The 6,091-nt window shown below is 49.2% G+C and overlaps 1 protein-coding gene across 2 annotated transcripts in view; it reads left to right on the forward strand.

Moving 5' to 3' along the window:
• The first annotated feature begins 2,702 nt into the window (after positions 1-2,702).
• The window catches only part of GEMIN7 (gem nuclear organelle associated protein 7), a 10,449-nt gene continuing 7,060 nt past the window's right edge, over positions 2,703-6,091 (forward strand). Inside the window, exon 1 of one of the 2 annotated variants that reach the window (XM_012811175.2) lies at positions 2,703-2,786. The gene's annotated coding sequence lies outside the window, so the exon portion shown is untranslated. The remainder of the gene's footprint in view (positions 2,787-6,091) is intronic. The other variant, XM_003799502.3, reaches the window with a different exon arrangement.

Genomic DNA, 6,091 nt, shown 5'->3' on the forward strand with positions numbered 1-6,091 from the left:
TTTTTTTTTTTTTTCTTGCAGTTTTTGGCCGGGCTGGGTTTGAACCCGCCACCTCTGGTATACTGGGCCAGTGCCCTACTTTGAGCCACAGGCGCTGCCCAAGGATCTTTTGACTATTTTAAGGTCTTTTGGTTTTCCTGAGATAGGAACCTTGCGAGGATTTTGAGCAGAGGAACGTCATTATCATATATACCTACTGTGTCCCTAGACCCTGAGTGGCTATTAAAACCAAATAGCTGGCTCAGTGCCTGTAGCTTAAGCGGCTAAGGCTCCAGCCACATACACCAGAGCCAGTGGGTGTGTTCGAATCCAGCCCAGGCCTGCCAAACAGCAATGACAACTACAACCAAAAAATGGCTGGGCGTTGTGGCCAGCGCCTATAGTCCCAGCTACTTGGGAGGCAGAGGCAAGAGAATCACTTACGCCCAGGAGTTGGAGGTTGCTGTGAGCTGTGATGCGATAGCACTCTACCCAGGGCAACAGCTTGAGGCTCTGTCTCAAAAATAAATAAATAAAACTAAATAGCTAACTGACTCACCTGCCTCCACTCAGGCCCCCTTGAACTTCCCTCCTCTAAGCAGTTCTCTCTGTTCACTGTTTGAAGTGGCATTGACACCCTGCCCCACCCTTAATCTTTTACAAGTGTTCTTTTCTTCCTGGCACTGACCACATTCATTATGGCATAGAACTGTTTGTTGACTGTCCTCCTATACACACAATGCAAGCCCCCTGAGGTCAGGGCTGGAAGTCTGTCCTCCCCCAGGTGTCCTCAGCCCAGATGCTGATTTCAGATGCTGATCTCTTGGAGTTCCACATATTGTTATTCAGGTCTCAGCTCAATTGTCCTCCTGAGAGCAGAAGACCCTGACCAACTATCTAAAGTAGCTCCACCCTGCTGGAGACCTTGCAAATTATATTCGATGACCTCCATCTGTCCCTAGTTCCTTCTGAGGCCTCAGTTTCCCCATCTGTCAAAGGAGTTGGGGGAGGTTGGAACTAGAGGGTTACCTGAGGTGGTTTCTTCTTCAATCCCACCTCCTCTGAGCAGCTTTTTTTTTTTTTTGGAGACAGAGCCTCAAGCTGGGTAGAGTGCTGTGACATCACAGCTCACAGCAATCTCCAACTCCTTGGTTTAAGCGATTCTCTTGCCTCAACCTCTCAAGTACCTGGGACTACAGGTGCCTGCCACATGCCCAGCTATTTTTTTTTTTTTTTGGTGGCAGCCATCATTGTTGTTTGGCAGGCCCTGGCTGGATTTGAACCCCCGCAACTCTGGTGTATGTGGCTGGCGCTTTAGCCACTTGAACTACAGGCACTGAGCCTGATCAGCTAATTTTAAGCTCCCCCAGTTGTGCCATCCTCTATTACATTGCCTTATTTTATTCTTTTTATATCACCTGTATCAAGTTCTGAAATATCCTTTTTATATATTTGTTCATTACACCCTGTTCTGTCCCTCCCACTCCCACACCCTCTAGAATGTAGGTTCTGAGAGGCAAGATGGGAGTCTATCTTGTTTACAAACATAGCCCCTTTTAATTCAACATGTCAACACACATTTTTGAGCTCTTTCAGCTGGTATTTGCAGAGCACCTAACCATGTGCTGGGCACTAGGCCATGGAAATGTAGGGGAAAGCAGAAGTCCACAGAGTCCCTGCCTAACTGCAACCCTCTATGGAGAAAGTAACACCCCCCCTCCTTTTGATACAATTTAAGTCTGTAGCCTAGGCTAGAGTGTAGTGGTGTCATCATAGCTCACCTCAAACTCCTGGCTAAAGCCATCCTCTTGTATCAGCCTCCTAAGTAGCTGAGACTACAGGCACCCATCACCAAGCCCTGGTAATTTTTCTTTTCTTTTCTTTGAGACAGAGCCTCAAGCTATCCCCCTAGGTAAATAGCATCACAGCTCACAGCAACCTCCAACTTCTGGGCTCAAGCAAGTCTCCTGCCTCAGCCTCCCAAGTAGCTGGGACCACAGGCGCCCACCACAGCCATCATTGTTGTTTTGGCGGGCCGGGCTGGATTCGAACCTGCCACCTTAGGTGTATGTGGCTGGTGTCTTAGCCACTTGAGCCACAGGCGCCGAGCCGGTTTTTTGTAGAGACAGGGTCTTGACACTCTTACTCAGGCTGGTCTCAAACACCTGGTCTTAAACAATCCTCCCACCTGGGTCTCCAGAGTACTAGGATTAAAAGCCTGAGCCTCCATGCCTTGCTGAGAAAGGAAATTCTGACTAGGCACAAAGCAGCAAGGTTCACATTTTCCACTCAGGGCCTCAGTTTCCCCTTTTGTAAAATGGGGCTAGAGGATGAAATGATGGCCTCTAATCCAGCCCTTTGAGCCACTACACTCAAAGCCCTTTTCCTGGTATTCTACTGCTAAAAGCGTGATCTCAAGTTTTCATGTGGAGGACATGAGGTTTTGACTGGAGGTGAGGAGTAAGAGTGTGTGTTCTTGGGAGAGTGGGGGTGAAAAGACCAATTGTGCCCTTAACGAACGTGAGATGGACAAACGTCTTCCCCTCTCTGAACCTTAGTTTCTTCCTCCCTAAAGTGAGCATTCCAGACACTCACTCCCAGGCTGGGGATGGGACAACAGTGTTCCGCGAAGCCGCCAGCTGAGTGGCGACCGGGGCAGTGCTAGCTCTGAGCTTGAGCCGACCCAAAACCACGTGGGGCAGTGGCGGAGCTGCGGCCGGAACCCAGGCTCCGCGGCTCCCGGCCCACCCGGGCCTCTGCAGTGGGGGCGCAGGCGGAAGTCCGGGCTCCAGCACCCGTGGACCTAGGTGAGTAAGTGGTGGTCGGGGCTGTTGTGGACTGTGCCTTCTCCCTACCCGCTACGCTTCCACTCGTGCAAAGCCCAGAGTAGCAGAATAGGCAGGACCGCACGGGCAACGTAGGCAACCCGGACGTTTTGGCTCGTAACGCCTGTAGCAAGGACTCTGGTCCCGAACACCGGCAGCGGGAAGGTCCCACGCGAGTAGGGTGGGAAGCAGGGAGAAGGCAGAATGCACCTTCTTCTCCTGGAAAACAATAACAGCCACAAGAATAACCGCCTCAACAGTGACAGTCCCCAACTCCCACCTTTCCCAGGAGAAATCGCTTGCGCGATCTGAACCTGGAGGGGGGAAGATGTGTCCAGTCCCTACGCCCTGGGTGGAGTGGGGAGTGGACGCCTGGGGGCCAGGAGGACTCACTTAGTATAAGAAAAGAGAGCAGTGGGTGGCCAGAGCGGAATTGTAAGAAAACTGACCTGTCCCGGGGCGAAGGGGAGGGGAAGGATTCTGTGTTGGGAGTTCTGACCCTTTGCGGTGGCCTATTTAACTAATTTGCATCAAGATGGGGCAGCCGAGGGGTGTGTCTGTGGACACGTCTGCACCTTGGTTAATTAGGTCTGGGGGCTTAGCTGTTAACTCAGTTGGTTCCCCTTACCCTTGCAAGTGTTTGTCCACTAAGCTGATGCTTTTTCATATTGTTGAGTCTGGGGGCCCCAAGAAGGGAGGTCTGTGAACCTATCTTTGACCTAAGTAGTGGGATCTTGAGCCTATGGACTAGTTTTTCAAGTAGTAGGGGATTGGTTTGGACCATATTTTCTGAAACATTAGTAAATCCCTGGCTTGGAGATTTAAGGTAAAGGCCCCTGGGGCCAGGTCACCAGGGAGAATGGATAATGCCTGCCTTTACCTTCTTGGGCACACCCTTGGGTGACCTTTCTCAAATTAGTTTCTTATCAGGTCACACCTTGGCTCCAAAACCTCCAAGGTGTCCCTTGTGCTGGTGGAAGAAGCCTGCCCTCATAGCAGGAGTGAGTGCCCCTACTCCTTGTCAGACCAATCTGAGTCTATTCCTTCTTTTGCACTCAGCAAATGATTTGCTGTCTTCCAACTTCATTTCCCACTTTTGGAATATGATGATTGCATCAATAGGAATAAATCCTCCTTATTTCCTTTCCTGATGAACCAGTCCCTACACTGGCCCTCATTTTTGTTTTATTATAACTTAACATAATTATAAGATTAACATAATTCTTTGGCCACTTGCTTAATTCTGATCATTAAGTACTAACTCTGGAGACTAGGATGTTTCTTTCAAAAATCTCTGGTGTTGGCTCAGTGCCTATAGCTCAAGCCACTAAGGCGCCAGCCACATACACTAGAGCTGTTGGGTTCGAATCCAGCATGGGCCTGCCAAACAACAATGACAACTACAACCAAAGAATAGCTGGGTGTTGGTGGCAGTCGCCTGTAGTCCCAGCTACTTGGGAGGCTGAGGCAAGAGAATAGCTTAAGTCCAGGAGTTGGAGGTTGCTGTGAGCTGCGATGCCACGGCACTCTAACTAGGGCGACAGCTTGAGGCTCTGTCTCAAAAAAAAAAACAAAACAAAAAAACAAAAAAACACAACTCTGATGTTAAGTAGATTAAAGGAGGGCCCTAGAGGCTAGTAAGGATTGACTAAATTGGAATGACATGGTGAGATAAATTATGTAGGCCAGGTGTGGTGGCTTAACCTGTAATCATAACACTCCATGAGGCAAAGGGGGAAGGATCGATTGAACTCAAGAGTTCAAGACCAGGCTAAGTAACAAGGAGACCCCATCTCTACTAAAAATAGAAAAATTAGCTGGCCGTTGTGGTGGGTGCTTGTAGTCCTAGCTACTTGGGAAGCTGAGGCAGGAGGAGCACTCGAGTCCAGGAGTTTGAGGATGCTGTGAGCTATGATGAGGCTGCTGCACTAGCTTGGGCAACAGAACAAGACCCGAGTCTCAAAAAAAAAAAAAATTTAAAAATGTAAATATCACTTAATTTCATTCACTGTGGTCTTCCCCCATCAGGAAACAACTCTTGGAATCTCCTTTGGCTTCTTTTTCTCCCAATCTATACCTCCTATCCACGGAAATGGTTTTCAACTTTCCAAATGTACCCTAACCTGCTCACTTTGCTCCACCCTCATTTCTGTACAAGGGACCACTGTACATTTCTCCCTAGGTCTCCTCACCGGGCTCTCTGCTTCTCTCTTTGTTGCCTACTTTTCGGTCTCTGTGCAGCAGGCAGAGGGGTCCTGTGAAAGCCTAAGCCAGATCCTGTCACTTTGCTCAGAACTGTCCAGTGGCTCCAGTCTCAGAGTAGAGGCCAAATCTGTCCCTGCTCCTACCTCTTCCATTCTGGTTTTCGTGCTGTGCCCTAAAGCCAACCTTCCCCAGTCTTTGTACATGCTGTCCCTTCTCCTCTCTGACTGCAGTGCATCCCCCTACATCCCTGCACAGCTAGAGGGCTTTGTTCATTCAGACCTGTGCTCAGATCCCTTATCATAGGGATCTTTAATGAGCTACCTTCTTGGAAACCACTTTTTGCCCTTCAGGCTGGGCCAAGTGTCCCCTCTAGGCTCCCTCATTCCCACCTTGCCCACTCTGGGTCATTGCCTTCTGGGGAGAGGTCTGTGACCCCCACCGGACTATGAGCTCCTGAGGGCAGGACCATGCTGTCTCAGTCATAGGTGTGTCCCAAGACAGCTGAACATGGGCCATGCACAGAGCCAGTGCTTTCATGATAGGTATGGATAATCCAGATGAGGGAATCACCAGCCCATTTGCCAAGGTGTCTTAGCCATCTCCTCTGATATGTTATGTTAATTGGGGCTGGGGATGGAGTTGGGAAGTAATCAGGCATGCCCTTCTCCCAAAGGCTTACATCATGTGGTAGAACAGGCAGCACGTATATAAACAGTCACAACTGCATCTCCACTAAAATTAAGAAAAATTAGCCTGGCATTGTGGCAGTCATCTATAGTCCCAGCTCCTCACGGGAGGCAAGAGGCTGAGGTGAGAGGATCACTTGAACTCAAGAGTTGAAGGTTTCTGTGAGCTAGGCCAATACCACAGCACTCTATCCTGGGCAGCAGAGTGAGATTCTATCTAAAACTCTTTAAAAAAAAAAAAAGGGGGGGGGAGCCCAAGGGGAAATTATCCCCTATTTTGAGTAGTTCATCTTTTAACCCTGCGGACTGTGATCATCTCTGTATTATTTGTCCTTAATGAAATAATTGTTAGACGCTGGAAGGGAGTGATTGCCATTTTGGACAGAACGAGGGAGT

The sequence above is a fragment of the Otolemur garnettii genome, unplaced genomic scaffold (genome assembly GCF_000181295.1).
Source record: "Otolemur garnettii isolate 467f Iridium unplaced genomic scaffold, OtoGar3 scaffold00152, whole genome shotgun sequence".
NCBI classification, from domain to species: domain Eukaryota; kingdom Metazoa; phylum Chordata; class Mammalia; order Primates; family Galagidae; genus Otolemur; species Otolemur garnettii.